This window comes from Papio anubis, chromosome 2 (genome assembly GCF_008728515.1).
Source record: "Papio anubis isolate 15944 chromosome 2, Panubis1.0, whole genome shotgun sequence".
In the NCBI taxonomy this organism is placed as follows: domain Eukaryota; kingdom Metazoa; phylum Chordata; class Mammalia; order Primates; family Cercopithecidae; genus Papio; species Papio anubis.
Genome location: NC_044977.1, coordinates 66,555,250 through 66,580,598, shown reverse-complemented (window position 1 = coordinate 66,580,598; position 25,349 = coordinate 66,555,250). Strand labels below are relative to the sequence as shown.

General features: G+C 40.8%; 1 protein-coding gene and 1 long non-coding RNA gene across 7 annotated transcripts in view; one reads left to right on the top strand and one right to left on the bottom strand.

Annotated features, from left to right (window-relative positions):
- PDZRN3 (PDZ domain containing ring finger 3) overlaps positions 1-25,349 on the bottom strand; it is a 240,571-nt gene that overhangs the window by 125,741 nt on the left and 89,481 nt on the right. The gene's annotated exons all lie outside the window — the stretch shown is intronic.
- Positions 11,946-21,821, top strand: LOC103881969. Of its 2 annotated transcripts, XR_004182132.1 has the most exons (3): positions 11,946-12,793; positions 19,695-19,822; positions 20,040-21,821. It is a non-coding gene; the product is annotated as an uncharacterized LOC103881969 (long non-coding RNA). The 2 variants fall into 2 exon arrangements; XR_004182131.1 differs by having other exon boundaries at positions 19,695-21,821.

Sequence of the window (25,349 nt, the reverse complement as noted above, 5' to 3'; positions counted from 1 at the left end):
AGAGAACAGTTTTCTCTCCTTAAGAAAGATAAGCCAGGAAGCCTTAATTTCCAACCTTAAGTCACTGGAGGGTACTAGCTCCCAGGTAAATCCTGTTTTTAATTTTAACTATAAATGTAAACAGGGCCTTTCATTTTAACTTCTCCGGAAATGTAAACGTGCAGGACTTTCTGAAAGAGATATGTGAAAAGGCAGGGTATGGCACACGAAATTGATACATTGGAAAATAAATATTTTTTCTTTCCCCTGTCCACTTCCCTAGCCATAACCAAGGCCTTCTCATACAAAAACCAAAAAAGAAAAATAAACCTCTGGCAACAGAGCCCCTAGTGTCCCTTTGAGGTTCTATTTATATATTATGCCTATGGTTTATACAGACAGGCCTAAAACCTTTTTGCAGCAGCAAAGACAATTTCCCCCACCCAGGCTCGCAGCATTTATCTGTAAGCCTCACGTGGCAATTAGTTACTTACTGTGTAGTGAGGGCCCTGGTGTTGGTGTTTAACTCTCCTAAGCTGCCTCAAATCCTTTGTGGAAGGAGGCAAGATATAAATAATAATTTTTAAAACACACAGGCTTACTCTGTTATTTCCATTTCTTATGTGTTTTGACTCTTCTTTTTTTTAATTTTCCAAGCCCCCTGTGAGGAAGTGACTTTGCCCTCATAATCACATTGGAAACCAGCCACCCGGGAATGGGATGGTCTCCGGGCAACACGCTCACTGAGCATCTACCATGCAACAGGCACAGGACAGGGCGGATTCAGGAGGACACAGACCCACACGGTCTCTGCCCTTATACGATTAGGTGCAGGAATGGGACCTCTGTTTGTCTCCTAATTTCTCCAACATGTGGGAAATAGGCTGATCATTTCATCTCCCTTGGCTCAGTTTCCTCTTCTATAAAAACAAGGTCATTGAATGAGATGGTGGCTAATGTCCCTTCTGGATCTCCCAGAATGGCTCAAAGGGGTGTTCCCTCAGTACTCAACTAACTTACTGATAAACTAGGCTTTCAGTCTTGGAGGGCAAGAAGTATCTCTCACCCGAGATCCCGCAGGAAAGTCACAGCAAAATTTAAGTTTAAATTGGAGATTCAGGCTTTTAGGCCTTTCCAAGGAAAACAGCCTCTTCTCTTACTGCCTAAGTAACTCCTAGCAGTAACTTTCAACTCTGATTGAAAAATCAATTCTTGCCCAAAGACGCCTGAGTAAATACCAAACAGACAACTTCCTGCCTTGAATCTTGGCACGGGCGGGCGGCTCTTCTCTGTGACTTCCCTGAAAACCCACTGCAAATGTTTCCACCTGGGGAAATCAGGGGCCAGGGCCTCCAGCCACCCTTTCCTTGAAAGCAATCGTTGCAAATGTTTTGAAAACAACGGATTATCTTTAAAGAAGCAGCAACAACAGAAAGCCATTTGTTTCTTCTACCATGACTGATTCATTTGTGGTACACTGGAGGTTGGGGGTGGAGGAGGAGAGGCCCTCAAACAAATGTTTCCTATCAGAGGCAAGTATTTTGATAATTAGGAAAATACCAAATAGATTTGCAACCAGCTTGGTAAACTACTTAGCTTGAGGATTCAACAGGATCCCTACTGCACGCTTTCTGCCTCCTGTAGCTAACTCTGTCCATTTTTGTGTCACGTAATTCTTCAGCCAGAACTCAAGCACGACCGTAATAAATACAGTTCACGGGTATGTAAAACTAGTGCTCCTTATGTACGACCTTTTACGTCTGGTCTTGCCTGGAAACTGGTGGCTCCATTTCTAGATCTCTACCTGAGAAGAAACCCTAGCACATATACATGCACAAGGAAAAAGAGGTCTAAGAAGGCTCGCAGCACCATTGCTTGGAAAAGCAAAAAAACCTGCAGTCTAAATGTCCCGTAATAGGGGAATGAATAAAGCATGTGCTCTATGCCAGTGAAGAGGCCTGAGTCAGAAGGCCATTTAAAAGACCACATAAGCACAAAATACAGAAGGAAAGAACATATAACATTCATAGAGATTGACCCCTGCAGTGGGGAGGAGGTAGATCCAAGGACAGTTTTAATTACATATGTATAGTCATCTCCCCCTTATCCTCTAGGGATATATTGCCCAGGGCCCAAATGCATGCCTGAAACCATAGATGGTACCAAATCCTACATATACTACATTTTTTCCCTACACATAAATACATATGATAAAGTTTAATCTATAAATTAGGCACAGTAAGAGATTAACAATAAAATAGACCAATTAAAAATATACTGTAATAAAAGTTATATACGCATGTAGTCTCTTTCTCAAAATACCTTATGATAGGTACTATACTTGTCTATTTTCAGACCATGGTTGACCACAGGTAGCTGCAATCTTGGACACAGAAACTGTGGCTAAGCGGGGACCACTGAAATACTCTACAGTTCTAACATGAAAATATGAAGGAAAAATACTCAGATATCACTTTTCAACATATACAGAGGGAGAAAACAAAACACTGAAGGCAGAGGCGGCAAAATGTTACCAGTGCTTACTTTTTTATGGCAGAAATATGGGTGACTTCATTTCTCTTTCATGCTTTTCTCTATTTTTCACCCCTCTCTGACCCCCAATAAAAAAAAAAAAAATTAAGCAAGCCTGTATCCCAACTGGTCTCTGAGACTCTCACCATCAGGGAAAGTGAAGTCTACTGAAGAAGCCTTTAGCCAACGCAAAAACAGAAAGGACCAAGCAGGAAGCAGGGCGACTCTCTTAGCTCTTTGTTGTCCATGCTAGAAAAATGGTCATCCTTTATAAAACACCTCTACTCCAGCCCTGGGTGTCGGCTGGGCCCCCCCGTCTGCATCCTCTAGAGCTGGGTTTCCAGGGGGTGAATCTGGTGGGATTTCACATGTGGTTTTGCTTGTGCATTTGGACACTGTTTGTGGGACAAGCTTTTCCCTTCTTATTTTCCGACTGCTCCTAGAGAAGATGATTTGCTGCACGCCTCCCCCTACAATCCCATCTCGGAGCCCTCATTGGGAACAGATCTGGGGATGCAGGCAGATAATGGCAGCGTTTCTCACTGCCCTAAAGTACCGTCCACCACGCCAGCAGACAAAGCGGGGCATGTTGTAAAAAGCAGTTCTGCTGGCAAACGGCTAACAAATCCATGTATTTGCAACCAAGGATTGGCGGCTGCATCTAAAACAGACACCTCATTGTGCTTGGTTTAAAAGGAGCCCTTGGAAGCAGGGCCTTTCAGGCTGACAGTTAAATCACAACGGCCCGTATTTACATGAACGGCTTCCAACCGTCTGGGCGAATACACAATATTTCCATTTCACAGAAACCAGGGATGGTGACAACACAGAAGTCAGAGTGGCCAGAAAGTAAACCTCTGATTGGTACGAATGTGTTTAAGCAGCAGAGCTTATACACGTATATACCTGCAGAAGTTAACACGCTCCTTCGGTAAGCAAGTTTGTTGTTGTTAATTCCGTGACAAATGTAACAGATCAGCATACACACACCTAGGTGTCTCAAGAAGGCTTTCTACTCATTAAATCAAGTGTGTTCCTGTGAGTGCTTTCAGTCATTCCGGCATTAGCAGGGACGCTGCGTGATTCTTCAGTTCTTATTAAAAGCTAGGAGAGCACAACTCTGTAAGCCCCTCACAGCAGCGAACCGTTCCAAATTCAGACAGGAAACACCTGGAACTCTGTGCGCCACTCGGAACACACTTTACATTTCAAAACAGATGATTCTAAATTGTTCATAAATATTTGTCTTGTTTCAATAAAACACTCTTCAACCAGTTTCATAAACCCTTGGTTCAGAAGGCTAAAACGTACACGCTACTAGGCGTCCACATTCTTTTAACATTGCATATATTTATGTGGACAATATCCTGGAAACATAAAACCCAATGGCAGGCATTTAATAGTGTCATATGGGAATTTTAGTTTAGTTTTTTTTTTTTTTTTTTTCCCGGGGAGAAGGACAACTCTCTCCTTCCATAAATAAAGCCCAAATCGCACTTGTTGTTTTTTTAAAAAAAAGTGAATTGAAATATAAATTAAACTCAAGTTTCTTTAACTTGCCTATTACAGTAAATAAGACCCAGACAGACCCTTCTGGAGGCTTAGAAAAGCATTAACATAATTGATTATTAAACCTCCAGCTATAGGATAGAGTCATACTGAAGGCCTTGTAGCCAAACATTCCCTCATTCTTGAACATGATGAGCCCTTTAAAATGTTTTTTAAAGCTGTTTTTAAAAAGACACTAAAATGAAAAGTAGCTTAGCTTATACACTGAAAATTAATCTTTAAAAGTCATTTCTGTACATTTTTAGTATTGTCCAGATTTTCTACCATGTACACGGACTTGTATTGCTTTCATTTATTTTAACGTATACTTTGATAAGTAGAAAAAATGGAAATGATTTACACACACACACACAAAGAGGAAAGAATGGGGTGCCAAGCGCCAGTTCCCAGGTGCTGAGACAGGGCGTTGTGGAGGCTCCAGCCACAGCCTCAAACCCAAGCCAGCCTGCCAGGGCACTCTGAACCTAGCCCATGGACCTCCAAAGTCGAAAACAGGGCAACCCAGGCTTCCCAAGAGTTAAATGGGAAAGTGGGTCACTTCGAAGTACTGTCCAAAGATTGCTACGAGTGAGCTGCTGTTCACAGTCATCTTCTTCTTTTTAAACAGTTATAATTAAAAATTCTTCAACTGACCATAAACTTCCCACTCTGGTCTAAGAAACACCAGCACACTGCTCCTGGTAAATGAAGATTAGGCATGGCGGTGATAAGAGATTGCATAGAGGCTCTTCGGAACCATAAAAGGCGGTCGTTAGAGGTAATGATAAACTAATTCTGAATACATCAGGCAGCAGATGCTCAGCCCTAGGTTAATGATTAACGAGCTGGACCCTGGCCAGTTAAGAAGTTGTTTAACCAACACCCCTGAGAATCAAACCTGTTAACATTCACTCGTCCCTAACTACAGCCACTGTTTTCTCTCTCTACACTAACTACACTGCAAGTAAGTTTTCATCTTTCCCTGCCTCAAACCAAGAATTTAACATGGAGGTCCCGAACTAAGATCTAAGCATAAAGCTCAATCAATTTTCTAATACTTTTGAACCTTTACTGAACCAATCAAAGAAATATTGCTCTCCCACTAGACTAAAATATTCTGACCCACAGTTGAATGGTAATTGGTAATAGCTTAATTTGTTGTTCTTGGATGAATTTTTATTGTACCTGAAAAGAGACACCCACAAAATTTAAGTGCATTGATGAAATTATACTTCAGAGATGACAAAATAGAAGAATCTCATTTGTTTCTATATACAAACCTATGTCCTTCTAGTTGGTACATTCACAGATAGGATATTTAAGGGTCACGCTACCACTGTCAAACAAAATAAAACCATTTAGAGACATTTAATCTAATTTTAGGAACAATGCATTTGAGGAAGGTGATTAGTAATGAAATGTAAAATTACCTTTGGTTGGGATAAGCAAGACAAACAAAGGATACTTAGAAGTACTTGTGTTGTCTTCAGGATTAGGGAATGCTGCTTTGATCATGTTGAAAGGAAGACAGAAAACTAAGATTGAAAAGCTGGGTCTCTAAGGTAGGAGGTCTGGGATCTGTTTATTCTACTTAGTTCAAGTTGGAATTAATGCTGTTAAACATTTGGGAAGACCCTAAACTACGCTTCAGGGTTAGGGCAGTTCTGAGGCAGATGGATGAATTACACAAATGGACTATAATGTGTAATCTGTGCATGTGTGTAACAATAAAATACAGTTCTATCAAGATTTTGGTTGAGAAAAGATAATGATAAAAGGGTTGGGCTGGAAGACTGGGTGGAGGAAGGAGAGTGGTACTTAGGGTTTACTTACATCTTATCTAGGCAACTTTTCTGGTCTTGATTTGGGGTATAAGGGCCCTGAATACACAAATATACTTAAATTCCTACATTTTCAGTAAATATATGATATAAGAAATTTCAACCAATAGGTCTGAATCTTCTATATTTTGCATGTCTCATCAGGCACCTAGCCAACGGTTGAGGGCTGATCTTCTGATTTGCCTTCCTGGTTGACCAGTGCTGGCTCTGTAACCCAGTTAACTATCAGAATTCCAAGCAATGAACTATCTAAGCTTGCTGGTTTCATCCTGGCGGAAATGAACATAATCTTGAGCTAAAATTTTACAGTTGTGGTCCAACAATGACAGATACCAACAAAGGCTTACTATGTTCAGGTACAAAGATAAGCATTTCACCTGCATAATCTCATTTAGCACTTAACAATTCTGTACCGGAGATATTATCTATAAACCCATTTTACAGATGAGGAAACAAACTCAGCTAGATTACAAAGTGAGAAAGCAATGGAAGCCATATCTAAATCTAGTATTTCTGACTATAAAGCAAAATCCCCCTATACTGTTTTCTAACATGAATAACCACTTCCACCCCAATAATTTACCTCTACAGATTCATTGGTGGTACAGAAACAAAGGGCTCCAAGGACACAAAAGCCTAGGTGTCCTTTTCTGACTAGGTAATTGGGTGAGAGCCTCCTTTTCCACCAAAAATCAGCCCTGCTTAAACACCTAGAAATAAATGTGCTTCTCTCCCAACTCCAAAAAGTTCCTATAAGGAAATAACCTCATCCACACATTACAGAATCTCTATTTCAAATGTAACTCCACCCAGTATTTTTTAAAGATGGATTTCCACAGAAAAGCAGAGCCCAGTATATATCTAGATCATACTCTGGAAATCAGCTCTCCGCTCCATTTTTTCCTTTCCAAAAGCATAGCTCTGGACAATTATATTGCAGAGATGAAATCAAGACTTACAGCTAAATTTTGTTATCTATAACTGTTAGAACCATTTTCACATGGATTTCAATCAAATTTTAAGTAAATAATGCATGGGTGAGAAGTCCTTTTAAAAAGCATAAAATAAAAACAAGATACAACCAGTCCTATGCACATTCTTAAAACAATAGTCCCCAAAGTTTAACTACTGCTCATTTTTAATGTATCCTTTCAGATAAAAGCATATACCAGTATAGAGATCTCATTTTAAGAAATAACTTCTATAAATGCTTTCCACAAAGTTTGAAGATCTGTCCAAATGAGGGTTTGGAGCTCTACTTCATTCTTTTTAATAGGGCTTCCTGCTGTGTAGATGTATTGTTATTTAACATTTATCTTGTTTCTAATTTGGAAAGAAGGGATATATTGTTGCGGTGTGGGTTTTCCATTGCATAATGTTACAAGTAGTATTCTTGTGTGCATGTATGTGTGCCTGTATACATACATATCTTGGCATACTCTTTTGTGATTACATCCACAATATAGATGATGGAATTTATTAGCCAGACAGAATGAACATTTTAATTTTAATGATATTGCCAAAAGCTGAACCAATGTAAACTCCCACCAACAGTTTATGAGTGCTTATGTCAACACACCCATCACTGTTGCCTATTATCCGACCATTACATCTTTGCCAACATCATTTGGTTGTGCATTTTCTTAATTATGAATGAAGTTGAGTACATTTTCACATGTTTATTGATTATATTCTTAGCTTACTTTTCTATTGGGTAGTGTGTCTTTTTCCTTGACAGGTAGAAAAACGTTAAAAAAGGAGAAAATTAGCCCTTCATCTGCTCTTACCAGTTTGTTATTTTTTTTTGCCATATGTAAGTTTTAAATTTTTATATAGTCAAATGACCAATCTTTTTCTTTATGGTTTCTGGGTAGGCTGGATAAAAAATAGAATTAGATTCAGACCTATAAATAGGCACCCATGAAAAATGTAAAAACAACCCTGGCCAAAATTATCCTCAAGTTCTGACATTTAAAACAAACACTCCAGAAAACGTTTACACGTGTTACAGGACACGGAGTCCTGGACACCTGCCCAAAGCTTCTACAGATCCATTTATGGTCTTGGTCTGGTGCTGGCTGTGCTCATGTGCCGACGGAATGGGCTATGAAGAGCTTTTCGGGTCAAGGTAAACACTACAATGGAAAATGAGGACAAGGCGCTGTGCGGGGTTATCACAGCCATGCTGAGGTTTTGGTGGCCCTCCTCAATCCCGGTAACCCAAATCCCATCACTATAGGGAGAATACAAAGTGCTTATTTCACTTCCTCTCTGGGGAGAGTACTCGTGGTCCACCACCAAGGGCATGCTGAAACAGTCCGAACATCTGAAAGGAGGTATGTGTGCGTCTACCCTGTCACAGGTGGCCACATGTGGAAGGATGGAAAGGTGATACAGTGGAAAGATCCACGCTTAAATTCCGGATCCTCCATTTCCTAGCCTTGTAACTTTGGCTAACTTGGTTAACCTGTATAATTTATACATGTGACTAACTTCTGGCAAGTTAGAATACAATTCAGAACAAATCACAGTCTCTTTTACATTTATAAGCCTAGTTTGCCAAGGATTTTCCAAACTGGTCTTCTTTCTATGTGACAAAAGCTATGTTGGTCATGTTTCTATGTGAAACAGCTCTCAACACAACATTGCATAATTATTGAGAGCTCTTTGGCACCTAAAATTTACTTACAGAAGAATAGATACTAAGTAAACAAAAGCCCTCAAAGTTAATGTCACAGTGAGGCTTAGGCCCGAAAGGATGCTAAGAGATTCTTTAAAAGGCTGAATGAAATGTACACAAGAGAATATTCTCAAAATGGCAGACAGGAAACTAGAGGATATTTGTAGAATATGTAGCAATGGCAACCAAAATATTCAGTATGCCATATAGTTGAATCCATATCTGTAATTTACACATCTGCTTTGAAAATGGCTTCATATTTTGCAAGCCAGATGTTGTAGAGTTTCTGTAATGTATAATACTTTGGTAGTATGTTTTGCACACTAAAATATTTTCCAGCATCAAAATTATAAATGGGTTAAGACAAAAACAGCTGACCTCACGTGGACGACTAAAATAAGTTTCTTTGATGTGGGATACCATGCAGATAGGGCAACTATAACTATTAAGTCCTTCAGGTCAAAGCAAAGAATACACATTAAGTCTTTCGAGTCAAAGCAAAGAATACACATAACTGGAGATGAAAAGAGTATGACCATCCTCAAAAAATTAAAAATAGAAGTACCATATGATTCAGCAACTCCACTTGTGGGTATATACCCAAAAGAATGGAAAGCAGGGTCTTGAAGAGATATTTGTATGCCCACATTCATAGTGGCGTTATTCACAATAGTCCAAAGGTAGAAGCAACCCAAGTGTTCATTTAGTGGATGAATGGATAAACAAAATGTGATATACAATGTCATATTATTTAGCCTTAAAAAGAAAGGAAATTCTGATACATGCTACAACATGGAAGAACATTGAGGACGTTATACTAAGTGAAATAAGCCAGTCATAAAAAGACAAATCCTGTGTGATACCAACTAGGCGGTATCTAAAGGAGTCAAATTCAAGTGGCAGGAAGGAGAATGGTGGTTGCCATGGGCTAGGGGAAGGGAAAATAGGTAATTATTGTTTAACAGACACTGTTTTGGTTTGAGATGATAAAAAAGTTCAGGAGATGGATAATGGCAAAGGTTGTACAATGATATGAATGTACTTAATGCCACTGAATTGTACACTTAAAAATGGTTAAGGTAGTACATTTTATGTTATTTATATTTTACCACAATATTTTTTAAAAACTTAAAAAAGAAAAGACAGAGCTGTACCTAATTTCTCAGTTTGCTTGGGCTGCTATAACATAATACCATAGTCTGGGTGGCTTATAAACAACAGAAATTTATTTTCACAGTTCCAGAGGCTGAGAACTCCAAGATGAAGGCACTGGAAGATGCAGTGTCTGGTGAGGGCCTGCTTCCCAGTTCATAGATGGTGCCTTCTGTCTTCACATGGTGGAAAGGACTATGCAATTCTCTGGGGCCACCTTTACAATCACTAATCCCATTCATGAAGGCAGAGTTGTCACGGCCTAATCACTTCCCCAAAGCCCCACGTCCTAACACCATCACTGTGGAGATGGGGTTTCAACCCATAAATGTTGTGGGAGCACTAATATCCAGCCCACAGCACCTACACAGTGAGGTTCCCTGAGGAAACAGGTGACATACTTAAGATGAATCAGGTCTACTTGCAAAGTGGGTGCAGAGGGCAAAATGTGCTTGGAAGAGGTGCAGTGAGTTCAGGAAACTTCCCTCCACAGCCACAGCCCGCATGAGACCACCTTGAAGGGAGAGACCCCAACCTCACTTTTCTACTTCACGCTGATCTCCTCCCACTGGTCACACCCACCTGGAAGCCAGGGAGCACTGGCTGATGGAGTCCCCTGAGCAGACAGTAGGGTGGGAAAGAGTGGCTGTGAAGAGCAAGGAGATTCAGCAAAATGTATGCATGCCAGCATAAAGAGGAGGCCAGAACATACAGCTGAATGAAAAACAGCAAGCTGTGGAACAGGAGGTCCAGTATGATGTGATTCACGGTTAGGAGGAGGGGGAAATACCAGCATGAAGGCTATTTTCTACCAGCAAACTCAGAATAGAGTCTAAAAGGGATATACACCAAACTGATAGGAGTGTTAACTTCTGGGGCAAAGATGAGACAAAGAAGGAACTTTAGACTAATCTGTAGTGTTTCAAATTCTTCCACGAGGAATGTGTTCGTGGGCTTCATGGAGAGTTCAATATTAATTTAAAAAGAGTAAGTAAAATCATTAATTGTTTCTATAAAATGGAGATACCTCCAGCTTTTGCAAAATCAGGTTAAGCAGCCCATGTCCAGGCATGTCCTGGAAGCCCTAAGTGAGTAAAGAGTCGTAACAGAAAAAACATCAAGTAATGGCAAGCTCTGGCTATACCAGTGGTTCTCAAAGTGTGTTCCCCAGATCAGCAGCATCACATCACCCGGGAACGTGATAGGAAGGCAGATTATCATACCTGACCCCAGAACTACGGATTCAGAAACCCTGGGATTGTCTACCAGGGAGAGGGTCATATGTGAAGTGGTGGGACAGGAGTCTAAGGCCAAGCATTGCTAGACCTTATGGGCCAGAGCTGCCACAGACAGCAGTACAGGCTGTACAATGCTCCTACAACTGTAGGAGGTGTTATTCACAGACTATGATGAGAATGGTGTTCCTTAGGGTGGCGCAGTGCAAAACCTGTATCCCATACCTGTCAGCCCTTAAAGCGGTGGGGAACACAGAAGAGTATTAAGCAGGCAGATGACATCATCAGGTTTGCATATGGAAAGACACCCCTGGCACTCGGCTTAGAGAAGAAAGAGGTAACAGAGAGCTACATCCAAGTGCTTTGTCTCCTATATACCTTTGGGGCTGCTAATTAGCTAGGTCAAGAGTAAACTAGGCCGGGTGTGGTGGCTCACACCTGTAATACCAGCACTTTGGGAGGCTGAGGTGGGAGGACTGTTTGAGCCTAGGAGTTCAAGAGGAGCCTGGGCAACATGGTGAGGCCTTGTCTCTACCAAAAATGAAAAAACAGTTGCGTGTGGTGGCGTGCGCCTGTGTTCCCAGCAACTTGGGAGGCTGAGGCAGGAGGATGGCTTAAGCCCGGGAAGTTAAGGCTATAGTGAGCCAAGATTCCACCACTACATGTTCCCATCTGGCCAACAGAGCAAGACCCTGTGACAACAACAACAACAAAAAGAGTGAACTAAAGTAAAAGACTCTTTGAATGGAATCCAAGTTGTCTTAACAGCCCAACCCTGAATCCAGGCCTCCAGATACTTGGGTCTTAATTAGCAGAGGGGTGGGAAAAGGAAAAAGGAGGACGATGAAAGACTCCCAAGTCCGACATTACATGCATGTCTGTACACACACAAGCACACACACAGAGAAAAAAATGAAGGCGGGGTGGGGGGAGCAGGGGCAAGCAGGTGTTGATGAGGAAGAAGTGAGCACCTTGGGCAGGTAGTTTGAGGAAGAAACCTGAAGCTGGGGGCAGGTCTGACTGGCAATACTGATTCAAAAGCCATCAGCACCCAGATGGTAATACAAGCAAGGATAAGATCATTCAAGGTGTGTGTAAACACTGGAAAATCAGTGGGCTGAAGCCAGAGCCCTAGAGAACCTCTATATTTAAGAACAGGAGCTAGCGAAGGAACGTGCTGCACATGGCTTGGAAGCTAGGCAGCTGGAAAAGGCCAGCAGGAATACAACCAAAGAACTCTTGGCATGGCAGAGCCCAGGATTTAATTCAAGTGAGACGTGTCAGCAAGAGAAAAAGGAGGAGACAAGCGCGGGGAAGTGCTGCCAATGTATGTTTTCCCTCAGGAGCACTGGGCTGCCAGTGGACTCTTTAAATGGGTCGGTGTGCTTGCCACTCTGTCAGCACCCCTCCTCTGCTCAGCCTGCAGAAAGACTTCATGCTATGGACATCTTTTCTGGGGCCAGTGCACAGCCCTTCAGTCCCCCATTAACTCTCATTTTGAGGAGCTGAGATCAGCTGAGGAAAGCTTCGCCAAGCTTCAGAGCATCAAAATGTGCATTTGGGAGGGGTAGGCAGGCAGATGGCGCCAGATTAAAAAGATGCCGGGCTCGCTCGCTGCTCTGAGGTCTCTGAATTGCCTCCAGCACGGCAGTGTGGAATCAGGAACTCCATCATATGACCTAAAAACTTGTGAGTCTCTCCAAAAAGACTTAGCTTGCTACAAGATACTGAAGGGGATTGAGATGCACTTCCAGAGGTCCTGAGATTCTAGAAGCCCAGCATCCACCAGATGCCTGCTGAAGCTGATGGCTGCTGCACACTCTGCTGTAAGTCTAAAGCATTTTGCATATTGCATTGTAATTGCTTTTTTTTTTAACCTCTTCCACCCTACAACGCCTCTTCAAGTAGACTGCAGAACCTCTAGACAAAAATTTGTCTTGTCTCTGTATCTTTCCTGCCCAAATTGGGGCTGTCATGCAGTAGCAGGCCCTCAGAAATGTTTGTTAAATACCTGTTGTCATGGGGAAGGACGATTTGTAGAAGCAGTGGTTGCATGCACCTCTCCCTCTCTGTTTTGTCAAAGTTCTAAGACTTCAGTGTATTGAGCAGGGTTGACAAACTACAGCCTGTGAGCCAAATCTGGCCCATGGGCTGTTTCTGTAAGGCTTATAGGCTTTTCAGTGGTTGAAATAATAATATTTTATGACGTGAAAATTATATGAAATTCAAATTTCACTGTTCATAAATCAAGTTTTATTGAAACACAGACACACCCATTCACTTTCATCTTGTCGACGGCTGCTTTCATGCCATGTCAGTAGTGTTGAGTAGTTCCGACAGAGATAGCATAACCCACAAAGTCTAAAATATTGACTCACTGGCCCTTTAAAGAAGTATGCTGGCCCCTGATGGACAGCAACACTAAATGTGGAGATATACATGAGATATACATCCAAATATGATCTTCCTCACAAGTGGAATTCTTTTTAATTTAACTTTTAGACTTTCCAGTTACTGACATAAAAATGAGAGACATTTTAACTTACCTTGGGGGCATAAGCATCAAAACATGGTAGTGCCGTAAAGTGAGCAGGCTGTGCACTCCTCAGAAGGGTCTGCATTTATCACCATGCTATGACAATGTCTAACAAGTTACTTACGTTCTAGGCCTTAGTCTCCTTGGCAGTAAAAGGTGCACAATGGTAAGACTTCAGAAATTTGATGTGAGAATTAAATACACTGAGTTTTTAACCTCTTAACCTGGTATCTGACCTCCTGGAAGCACCCGATAAATGGAACTACAATAATTTTCCTCTTTGTTTTTGGAGGAATATTTCACTTTACAGAAGATTTGTTCTTGGCCTCCCAAAGTGCTGGGATTATAGCCATAAGCCACCATGCATGGTCAAAAGGAAGAGATATTTGAAAGAGAGAAACAATTCTCATTATTTAGAGATAACATAATTTGGTCTTTAATAGTTGTACCTAACATGAATTACTTGTATCAGTCTGCAGTTTTTATGTTTTATGACAAAATTGGAATTACTACTCTAGGACATAGCTGTTAACTATCAATTCACTCAAACCTCGATGATGTGTGTATAAATGGAAAGTTATGACAGCACAGGATGTTCTAGCCAATGAAATATGACAAGAAAAATACAATAAAAGGAAGAGTTTTTTTTGTTTTGTTTTGTTTTTTTGAGATGGAGTCTCGCTCTGTCGCCCAGGCTGGAGTGCAATGGCAGAATCTTGGCTCACTGCAACCTCCACCTCCCTGGTTGAAGTGATTCTCCTGCCTTGGCCTCTTGAGTAGCTGGGACTATAGGCATGCACCACCACACCCAACTAATTTTTGTACTTTTAGTAGAGATGGGATTTCACTATGTTGGCCATGCTGGTCTAAAATTCCTGACCTCAGGTGATCCACTCACCTTGGGCTCCCAAAGTGCTGGAATTATAGGCATAAGCCACCATGCTGGGCCAAAAGGGAGAGATATTTGAAAGAGAGAAACAATTCTCATTATTTAGAGATGACATAATGGACTACCTTAAGAAACTTTAGAATAAATTATAATACCATTTATTTGAATAGTCACAAATTACAATAGCTATGTATGTATGTACACATATTAATATATACACATACATACAAATACACACATTTATGCACATAAAATATCAAACAACAAAAGCATTGTATAGTGATTCTCTACAGGAAGAAAAAAACACAATGTTTTACTGAGGGTCACAAGGAAAGTTATGAAAGACTATGAATTACAGCACTTCAAATAAGTGAAAAATATGACCACAAAAACAGAACAGTTGGTTAAAGGCCTGAAGAAAAATATGGTGGCACAACTACAGGGATGGAAGGGCTTCAGAAGATAAGCATCAACCTCAGTGTTACACAGCAGGAAAGCAGACAGCCCTCCCATTGCTCAGATGTCCTTGGCCACTGCTTTCTGGAAGCTGCATTCATTTAGGAATGAACAGATGCGACTGGCAGAAAGCAGGCAGAAGGCTTTTCAAAAAGCAGCAGGAAATGAACAAGTAGAGAACGCATTCACTGAGACCCTGGCAAAGGATCCAAAGAGTTCTGTAAAAAGAGTTCAGAGCATGGGAGTCAATTTATTGGATTTGCAAAAATCAGTAATGGATAGTTTCAGTGAAATGAAATATTTCTTACAAGCAGATACCACAGGGCATGCTTACACTTCCCCAGGACCTCTCCCTTCACAAGGGCCTGTATTCTGGGTATTTGGGAAACATTTGGACTTTTACTATTTAATATAGAGCCCTGCAAAAAAGAAGCCATGGCAAGATACCATCATCCTTTTTAATAGTCAAGGCTGTAAATATATCAAAGAATTTTGGAGACTAGCAGACAATCTAGCTGCAAACTTAAAACAAGTTGAGGCTTAATTTACGTAAAGTAAAATACAAAACTCCTTTCTCCTAAAGATATTCATAGTAAGTCTTTAAAAAAGCTTAAAAACCACAGTGATGCATATTACCACCAGCCATCTGAAGGAAATCACAGGGCGATTTCAGGTTCCCTCTGAGTAACAAATTAGCCTCTCTGAACAGATCAAGTTCAAGTTCGGAAAAAACAGCGACCTCTGAAAGCACAGGCTTTGACTGCTGTGGGCCACTCATCACAGGCTGCCTGTACTGCAAGCGGCATGGTCAGGTGTGCCCTTGGAGATCAGGAAGCCTTTTTATTAAAAATGAAAGAGAACTTGGTTTTCTCTTGCTGCTTTGATGTGAGATCAACAATTTCTAATAAAAGAGATTTTTTTTTTTCCCTAGACAGGGCTACAGACCAGAAATCTATGTTTAAAAGGGCATGTTTTCATTGGCAAGCTCCAGTTTAATTAATTTCGATTTATAAAGGAGTAGCAAAGGTTAGTGACATTGTTACCCAGGCATGCAAATTAAAAGTGAACATAATCCTAGTTTAAATTTTGGGAAAATATTCAGTGTGTCTCAGGAGGTGAAACATACCACAGAAGCACATGAAAGATGGAAGATAATATATGAAAATCATAGATATGATAAATTATATATTATAAATATATTTATAATGAAATATATGTATTTATATAAATAAAATTATATATATAATCTATATAATTTTTAAAATATTGCCTCCTATGGCAGAGTCAAAAGGTATGGGTAGGTACTAGAAGAAAGGTTTTTCATAAAATCTTTTTTGGTGGTTTCCATGATGTGGCTCTGTTAAAAGCAAAGCAAATAAATTAACATTCATTAATTTTATGCATAGCATGTTTCAGCATTTATAATAACTGCTTTTTTGAGGGCTTCCTTGCTCATAGTTATAATTTTGTTAAGTCATATATATATATGTGGAGGAATGCCATGTTTTATGAACACATGTCAGTTTCTAAGGAATCAAGCCACATAAAAGACCACTGAGGAAATATTTGGAGGCAGAATTCAAAACTTCTCCTTCCTTCTGTTTTCCCACATTTGGGAGAAGGGAGAGGATTTGTGAAATGTGGCCACTTATAGGCATTCAAGAAAAGGCTGAATCTCTTTCATGTTCATAAATTTGAACATATGTAACAAAATAGAGAAGGCACTAAATCCAGAGAGGCAGCTGCAGAGTCCTCCTTCCAAATGATTGGGAATGCGTTTTAAGCTCAAAGTATTCTTTACCAATAACCACGTGCACTCATGATGAGCAGCTACTCTATTTGAGCCCCTGGTATCCAGATTTTTCCCATCTCTAGGCTCACACATGGTGTTCCCCCTGCCAAGGCAAGGCATGTTGCTCCCTACTTTTTGCCTCCTGCATTTTCTGGGTCTCACCCCTCCAGCGAGGGCTTCCCGCATTCGCCAGTCTCACATGGTTTTTTTCCTTGCTTGTTTCTCTCATCTCATCCTTTCCCTTTCCTTCATGGCACTTAGCTGTGCATTGTCTTTACATTTGCTTCGCTTCTGTCCTTTCTCCACTGGATTGCGAGTTTCCTGAGGGCAGGGACCCTCTGTGTCAGTAGAGCCAGACATCAGGATGTCATGGTGAAAATACAGGCTTTAGAGGTAGACTGTCCGGTCCCAATCTCAGCTCTGCTGTGCACAGGCTATATGATCTCAGCAAGTTACTGAACCTCTCTGGGTGGTAGTTTCTTCATCTTAAGTGGATGTAGGGTTAATATTACCTACCTCATGTTTTTTCTATGCTTAAAATCAAAAGTGATGATGCAAGAAAAGCACTTAATATGCTCTCTGGTACATAATAAGCCCTTCGTCACATGAGCACTATTATTATTCACCACTATGTATCTAATGCCATCCACAGCCTCAATACTAAAAGATGCTGAATAAGTAGTCATTAAATCAATTTACTTATATATTCATAATTATATCAGAGTATTCTCACACCAACCCATAAAGCATCCCCATATCCATTCCACAGATAAGGAACTAGAGAGCTGGAGATTTCTGTTTTCTAAGCCCCAGCCTCGCCGGCATAAACTCAGAACATTATCTCCATTACATCTCTCCTGTCAGGTTTTCACATCAACTTTGCATCCAGGAGCAGTCAGAAACACACTACAATATATCTATGAAGAACAAATCTGTAGCCATGAAACAAAAGCTTATTCAATTATGAACTGAGGACATACAGACGGAGTGATGTGGAGAATGTGCATATTCTCCAGTCCTGTCCCATAAATTCTTTGAGTCTTAGTTTTTTTTTTGTTTTCCCCCGCAGACAGTCTTGGTCTGTCGCACAGGCTGGAGTGCAGTGGCGTGATCTTGACTCACTGCAACCTCCACTGCCTGGGTTCAAGCAAGCTTCCTGGCTCAGCCTCCCAAGTAGCTGGGACTATAGGCGTCTGCCACCATGCCCAGCTAATTTTTTTTTTTGAGATGAAGTTTCGTTCTTGTCACCCAGGCTGGAGTGCAATGGCATGATCTTGGCTCACTGCAACCTCCGCCTCCTGGGTTCAAGCGGTTCTCCTGCCTCAGCCTCCTGAGTAGCTAGAATTACAGGTGCTTATCACCATGCCCAGCTAATTTTTTGTATTTTTAGTAGGTTTCACCATGTTGGCCAGGCTGGTCTCAAACTCCCGACCTCAGGTGATCCACCTGCCTTGGCCTCCCAAGGTGCTAGGATTACAGGCGTGAGCCACCACGCCCGGCTGAGTCTTAGTTTTTACCTTCTGTGAAATGGGGACAATATAAGCTTCCTCATGCACAGTGGTAAGGACGAAAGGAGACGATATATGGAGAAGGCCTCATGCAGAGATTGGCATCGAGTAGGTGCTCAGTAAAAGCCAGCTTGTGTTACTCATTTCCTATCCTCTGCACAGGATATGAACCAGTAAATGGTTTTTAAGGCCACAAGTTATACTCCATCCTAGATCTTACCAATTCAATATTGAAAATCCATTAGACATGGATATCTTGCTTTCACAGTAAAGGGCAGCTAGAATGCTGAGGTCCTTGAGTGTGCAGTAGATATTAGGTTAGGCGATTCTTTCTAAAAGTTTCTAATTTCCATTATGATAAAATATGAAGAATCAAAAACTCCATCTGTACTAGAATCTGACTGTCAGCCTCGCTATTTCCAATTCTTAAATCTAGGACATGAAAAAAAAAATCATACATTTTGAGTTGTTCTCAGAATTCTCAGGTCTATGAATAAAGTTGTTTCAGGGAAAGTGGCTGTCTTTCTTTGAGCTATTTAAAGTGGTCTATCTAATTATGAAAAGAATTTACCCATTCCTAATAGTAGAAAGACTCATTTTCCAGAACTCTGGTTAATGTGGGCTCAGCATTGTTGAAAGAAGGACAAGAGGAATCCTAAATAATCACTTTTCATGTCATGTCCCAGACCACCCAGAAAGACCACTTGACCTAAAAACCAAAGGATGGAAATAAACCCCTATTTACTCAGATTAGGCAAAACACGAACAGAGAACTCTTATCCCATGATGAGCAGATGTTCATTGGCTCCATTCATGAGGTCTCTCTGTGCTGGCACAGCCAAAAGCCCGCCGGCTTATGTCCGCACACAAGAAACCTGGACAAATCACTCTTGCTGACACTCAGAAGTATGGAGGTCAAGGTCAAAAAACAGTGGGCTCAGAGGTCAAGGGCTGCTCCCCCAGACTAAAGATACTGAGGGCTGGATGGCTGCTTATTACTGACGTGGTTGCCTTGGATCTCTCCACCTTAGACCTGCCTGGGATGTAGGTATTTTGAGCAGCTGGCTTTAAAAACCTTCCAACACCCAGTCCTGCTTTATCTGGTGTGCCAGGAAGGCTGTTATCCTTACTGAAGGCCAGGGGAAGCTTCTTAAGGAGTCTCGAGGTTACCAGTGTAGAGAAAAACATTTCAATGGGAAGAATGGCCAATGGAGGCAAGCAATCATCCATGAAGATTAGACAAATCACGCAATATCCAGTAGAGCACTGTTAACGTTAGAGTAACGTTACCAAAAGAAAACATGGCCCAGTTTTAGCCCAAGGGAGACTCTTGGGGATAAACTGTCAAGAATGAACAACTGACTCAGAAAGAGGATGATCTTTTATATGCGATTATAAAGTAATACGGTTGATTTCAAATTCTGCTAATTTAAACATTAAATGCGATTCTTCACTCTATTTCCAGTTGGATTTTAATTATATTCACAGCATAACAGGGCCATGTTGTGAAGATCAAAAAAAGTAACAAAATGAACCATTTTTACAGGATGGTGAAACAGCATGAACTAGATTGCAGGATTGGATATAGGTGAAGAATTTCTTAACTTGTACAATCTGGTATTGAGGACTGTGCATCGATGCTTTTTGGAGTGGAGGAAGAAGGGGAATGGCAAGGTAAGGTGGACACATTTAGTCCTAAGAATCTTTTGTGGGACACACACACACACACACACACACACACACACACACACACAGAGCAAACCTTGTAAAAAAAGATCACTAACCCAAAGGTTAGTGGAGATAAAACTTGCTGATCACCCTGTTTTCCAAAATCACTCTGACAAGGTTAATGTGTACTTATAAATATTTCGTTTTGTGTCCCCATGGCTAGGACTGTGGAGCAAGGATTTGGAACTGTGACCCATGTGTGCAAATAAAAAGTAAGCACCTCTGCTGGAAAAAATCTTATACTCTGCCTTTCTACATAAGCTAGGTTTTCTTCACTATCTTCTAAACATGGACTAAGAAATCTCAAGAGCTCGGATATCTAGCTTCTTGTTTAGTAGCTGCGGGGAAAGAGACTGTGCAAGTGTTCGGTGCCGGCACCCCTGCCACTGGCATGTGCTTGTCCCAATGCATTAAGACAAAACTGTACTAAGCCAGGGCAAACAAACACCTGCCTCTATCTAGGGCTGTAAACAGGTGGCCTGAGGTTTCTCTGCTACATGCTCTTCACTGCCCACAGTCCCCACCCCTCCCTATGGCTTTATACCCCTGCTACGGTGAGAAAGTTTGCACTGCCACCTTTGGGACTCCTTCTGCCTCATTGCACCCTAGTATGGCTCAGATAATTCATTTCTAATTCAAGCCAGCAAATAATGGCTTTCTATCATCTGCAAAGCACTTTGTTAAGCAAAAGGGCTATGGGAGGGTGGGACGAGGAAATCACAGAAACAGTAAAATAAAGCTGGTTATCAAGGTGATGGCAAGGGGCTGGATAGAAAGATAAGAAATCTGTTTCAAAGTGCCTGTGTCCAACTACATCATCTTGATTGACTTACTCATGAATTCCCTCAAACAAACCAAAAACAAACATCAGTCAGGCTGGGTTGAGTCTAGGTTCTGCCACTTCATTAAACGCACATATCAGGCAAGTCATTTAATTTCACTATGCCTCAGGTTCCTTATCTATAAACAGGAGAGAGAGTAACAGTCCCTTTCTTGTAGGATGGTTGTAAAAATTGTATGCATTAATGCACAGCAAGCCCTCAGAATAGTACCTGGCAAGTGTAAGCATTCCATAAATGTTAGCTGTCACCATCATCATCAACATTATTAGCATGATTTTACTTCTTACCCATTCATGTAATCATAATTTCTTAAACTCTGATAACCATTACAAAAGCCCAATGCAAAGCCACAGAACACAAATTCCCGTTCCCCTCTGGGGGTTAAATTTTGGCCTCACCACAGTGGTTCTGTTGATATGAATTCTTTATCAGCTTGAAGTTAATGCTGGAATGCTAGAACAATGACCACAAAGATGTCTAGAGAGATCTGGTTCTTTTACTGAGCAGTGTAGACACTTTTTATGACTTAACACTCTTGCAATAAAAATTAAGTGGTTACATAAGACCACTACCAAATGACAAAACCACGATTATGTATTGGCTCCCTACAAAATCCTTCACAGAAATGGATATTAGTTGAGAACTTAACATGAATAACCACAGTATCAACGACAACATATTCAAGTTTTTATGAAAACCAAGGCAATTCTTGGCGCTTTGAGAATTTTTTTTTAAATCAAAGTAACCATTAAAGTGATTTCGTAAAAAGTCCTGATGTACCTGGTTATGCTAAATTCGGGCCAAATATAAGAACAAAACTGTAAATGGCATTCATAGCTGAATGTAGTCTCTTAAACTGTGGTAAGAACAATACAGATCAAATGTGCTTCTGTTATTTATTTATTTTTTAAAGTAAATTTAAACCAGAAAGTTTGAATTTATTTCTTAGGGAGAAAATCAGGAAACTCTTTGGTTTCTATTCATTTCTTATGTACCTCAAAATGTAATTGATCAAAACTTTGAATTTTAAGAAAGAGATGTCATTAATTCGTTCAATGGACCAGAATATTAATTGACAACTCTGTAACTTTGTTGTAACAAATTTAGCAGGTTATGATGAAGATCAGATAAGGGACAAAGCTCTGAAGAACGCCAGATAAATGGAAAAGATTATTAGTTGACTATAATTTCTAATTATCTTTACTTTATCAAGAGTGCTGGCCGGGCACAGTGGCTCACGCCTGTAATCCCAGCACTTTGGGAGGCAGAGGTAGGTGGATCCCGAGGTCAGGAGATTGAGACCATCCTGGTTAACACAGTGAAACCCCATTTCTATTAAAAATACAAAAACAATTAGCTGGGCGTGGTGGTGGGCACCTGTAGTCCCTCGGGAGGCTGAGGCAGGAGAATGGAGTGAACCCAGGAGGCAGAGCTTGCAGTGAGCCAAGATTGCATCATCACTGCACTTCCAGCCTGGATGACAGAGCGAGGCTTCGTCTCAAAAAAAAAAAAAAAAAAAAAAAAAAAAGAGTGCTAACATTGTCCCAAAAGGTGTTGGAAAATGAACTATCCTGTTTGTTTTGAATCAAATGAATCCTGCCTTTCTCCCTGGCTTCTCCACAGTCAGTCATGTGTCCTATTCTACTGATGCTATTTCCCTAATCTTCCCTTGTTCATATCTCTTTCATAACCACGTTTGCCTGTGTTACACTTGAGGATGACTTGGGTTTGTATTTATCACTGTGCTCCATGGCTGGTTAGAGTGGCTGATCTTTCTGCCTGACCCAGTGTCCCAGTCCCCTTCCCAAATACTACTTCTGATTAGTAGCTACCAAAGCTGCATTCTCAATCAAAGAGGTAGCCTCCTCCTTGGAAGGAGGCGTCTCTCCTTCAGTCAGGGGTGTGCAAGGGACTGCCTTCCTGGTCCAGAGACAAACACATCTCAAGGCAAACATGTAACTTCCCAAATTCCCGATGCTACACACAGAAAATACACACATTGGCTCACTGAGTCTAATCAGCCTAATGTCTAGACCAAGTGTCATCAACACTTTAGCTGTATTCAGGGTTCAGACAGAAACAAGAAGGAGGGAAGTGAACCCAGCATACACATCTCCACCCAATGGAAGCAGCCACTTGCAGCCCCTGCCGAGAGTGTTGCATAAAATAATGCCAAAACTCCAGACTTCTCTGTAAAAGTCTCCCAATTTTGAATCACTGGCAACAAATTCGAATTTTTTTTTTTTTTTTTTTTTTGTGAGATGCAGTCTCGCTCTGTCGCCCAGGCTGAAGTGCAGTGGCACAATCTCGGCTCACTGCAAGCTCTGCCTCCCGGGTTCACGCCATTCTCCTGCCTCAGCCTCCCGAGTAGCTGGGACTACAGGCGCCCACCACCACGCCCAGCTAATTTTTTTGTATTTTTAGTAGAGATGGGGTTTCACCATATTAGCCAGTATGCTCTCGATCTCCTGACCTCGTGATCGCCCTCCCCTCCCAAAGTGCTGGGATTACAGGCGTGAGCCACCAAGCCCGGCCAAATTCCAAGCACTTTTAAACACAGTGTTAGTTCAACAAAACTCTTCTTTGGTGACGTTCAGCTGAAGCCTACCAATTGTGGAGATAACTCCCAAACAAGGTCAGGATACCTGAATAATAATTTCCGTCTCTCCAGCTTTGCAAACATAAACAACAAATAATGAGCGCCTACTGTGCGCCAGGCATTGTGCTGATGGCATTCCTCATGTCATCTCACTTTGATCCTCATTACACACTCACTGTGATATTGTTACTTCTGGCAAACACATGAAAAAAGGTGCTTAGAAAAGACCTTGTCTTAAGTTTTCACAGCCCGGCAGCAGCAGGATTGGAATTTGGGTTTGCATGACTTTAAGATCTACCTGTTTTCCACTAAACAACCTGAATTGCATGTAGAAACAACCAAGAACAAAGATGATCTCGCAGAAAGGGCATGTTCAGTCCTGGGAGAGTAAGTGAAGTGGCATTACAGATCTCCATGTTATTTGCTGGGGGCATATATTGCCACGGCTGTTGTTTAGAGGGTTAATGGTCTATTGTGGTAATCTAAGAAGTGAGAAATTTGATCTCATTTCAAATTTATCATTCAGCCCTTCAGTGTAGTGATTGCTGGCTAGAGTGTTACTGACCAGAAGAATCTAGAAATCTAGCCACTAACTGCATTCACAAACAAAACTGCTACTAAAAATCATAGTTTATAAAAGGCAAACCCAGAAACTCTTTGAGAAGTCTTTAACTCAATGGGTCTTTATGTCCATTGGTTTCACATTTAACAAGTTGATTTTAATCTGATTATTTCAACATCAAAGACAGGAAAAAATATTCAACATCAAATGGATCAGAAATGAAGCATTTTACAAAAGAAGTCTAATAACCTCATCTAGCAATCTCTCTTAATTAAGTTAACTTAATCAAGTTTCCATATTCTTTAATGCTTATTTTTGGCAAAAGTTAAGGCAAAAGCAACTGAATCCCAAATTAGTGAACAGGCCAGCTGCAATTTTTACTTGCCTTAATTTTGCTTGATGATTAAGCCATTGAGGAGGATATAACTTCCTCCCAAAACTTCTACCTCTATCCACTTAAATCTTTTCAAAAACAAATTTCAATTATTTATAGAGCTGTAGAATCACCACAATTTTAAATCACGTATCCATCTTTTTTATTTTCAACTCCAAATGCAATAATTGAAAAAATATCTATCCATGGCATATTAGAAACTCAAAGGGCTTTAAAAAATTGTTTTTGTTTCAAAATTTTGTAACAGGAGGGGCCTAGGAAATTATCTTGGGGACATATCCCATATAACAGAATATCCACCAAATATCCACAGTAACCACCACTATCTTTGTGAAGTCATCAGTTGCCCCTGCATCTGAAGTGGGAGGGTCTTACAAGGTGTAATACACAAAGTAAGAAACCCAGGATAGAGAAAGCAAAGAAATCAGCTATAGATGGTGTTACTGGGTGTTGTACTCTGCTCTTTGTGTTCCTTCACTGAGTATCAGCCTCATTTTCTCCCCTCTGCGTGCAGGTTACCTCTTCAGTGAGGTTAGTCTGGCCACCCTATGCCAAATAGCACATCTGATTCCAACTCTCTAGTCCTTACCCCCAAACTCCCTACCCCCACTCCCCTTTCTTCATTTTTTATTGTATCATTTAGTACCACCGGATGTCTTATATGTCGATTTGGCAGTTATTATTTTCTATTTACAACTTATTTTCTATTTATTCCCCCATTAAAATGCAGATCCATGAGGACTGAACTTTTGACTCTTTTGCTTACTATTGAGTTCCCAACATTTAATAATTAATTAACAGATATTTTTTGAATAATTTACAAGTGAGCAAATGATCGATCATTAACTGTCACACCCACTAGAAGGTAAATGCTTCAGAAGCAGGGCTCTTGCTTGTCTCAGTCTTTCCTCTAACCCCACAATACCTGCAACAATTCCCAGCACATAGCAATGAAGGACTGAATCAGTGGGTGAATGAGTGACTTACTCTTGTCTATTCTGAAGCTATGCTAATTCCATTGGCAGTAATATTCTATGTTCAGTCAGGATTCCAATGGAGGTTAAATTCTGTCTCTC